The sequence below is a fragment of the Triticum urartu genome, chromosome 4 (assembly GCF_003073215.2).
Source record: "Triticum urartu cultivar G1812 chromosome 4, Tu2.1, whole genome shotgun sequence".
Classification (NCBI taxonomy): domain Eukaryota; kingdom Viridiplantae; phylum Streptophyta; class Magnoliopsida; order Poales; family Poaceae; genus Triticum; species Triticum urartu.
The window spans coordinates 518,608,590-518,610,101 of record NC_053025.1 but is presented as its reverse complement, the minus strand read 5'-3'; positions in this window follow the sequence as shown (position 1 = coordinate 518,610,101).

Below are 1,512 nucleotides of genomic sequence, written 5' to 3'. Positions count from 1 at the left end.
AATAAATACCCCAATATTCTAGAAACCCAAGGGGAGTCAACGAAAATCAATTCCAGTCGCTGCAAGTTCCAGAACCACCAGATCCAATCTAGACACCATCACAGAGGGGTTCATCATGTCCATTGGTGCCTCTCCGATGATGCATGAGTAGTTCTTTGTAGACCTACGGGTCCGTAGTTAGTAGCTAGATGGCTTCCTCTCTCTCGTTTGATTCTCAATACAATGGTATCTTGGAGATCCATATGATGTAACTCATTTTGCAGTGTGTTTGTTGGGATACGACGAACTTTGAGTTTATGATCAGATCTATGTTTGTCGGTGCAACAAACACTGGGTCTGTTGACCATCTGTGCACAAGATCAAGATTGAAGCACCAGCTTAAGTCAGAGATTGAAGAACCAAGAGACTTGAAGAACCAACATGAAGCCTAGAAGGACTAAGATTGAGCCTATGAAGCAAGATATCGGCAAGAGAAGGGCCTCCCTTGCCGGGCAGACAAGCCCAGCAAGGGGCGAGGCCACCACCAGAAGCAAGCAACCGAGGCTCCTCGACAGAGCCTGCCGGGGTTTGCGGGGGAGGAACCGCCCCACCAACCACTCAAGCATGACTCATGTCGTCAATCAGTTCAGTGTCAAGTTGCAAGATGATTAAGTGGAAGCCATTCGCCACATGGCAGCCATTTCATATAGAGAAGCCTATAGATGACACCCGTCCTGTGACGTGTCAAGAGAGCAGGTGCGGAGTTGGCAAGATAGCCCGGCAGGCCTTGCCGGGCGCCAAGTGATGTGACACTAAGCGGTGCATTTAATGCACCCTTTCAGCCCCTAGAGTTAGGTATGATAGCACTATTTGCTATCATATCAGTGGATAATGACCACTTTGCCACTGTGGTGACCCCTAAATCTATAAAAGGAGGCCCATGGCACTCGTAGGAGGGGTTAGAAGGTTGGAAAGTTGACAACCCCAAGCCACCACACGCGCGTCGTCGCTGCGGCCCTAAGGCAAACCTTGCCGGGCAAGTGTACTACTAAAAGGACATGCGGTGCCCCCATGCGTGGTTTTGGCAATTGATGACATTCTCTATGGACTAATGGTTGCATTGAGTTATATTTGAAGGATCTGTCCATAGGCTTTTCTTGAAGTCCATGTGTTGGTTTCAAGGAGTTTATGAGTTGACCAAGGTGCTACTAAGGAATTATCGAAAGATTGGTCATGTGAGTGTTGAGCTTATTGCAAGCATGTCTTGAAGAAGAAGAGTGTGTCATTCATGTATACCTTCAAGACATCATCCAAATGAAGAGAGTTGGAAAGATTCAAGGTTTATCAAGACTAAGTCAATAGTGAATTATCCAAAGACATCATCCAAGGAGTTTATGAGTTGACCAAGGTGCTATTAAGGAATTATCCAAAGATTGGTCATGTGAGTGTTGAGCTTATTGCAAGCATGTCTTGAAGAAGAAGAGTGTGTGATCATTCATGTCAACCTTCAAGACATCATCCAAATGAAGAGAG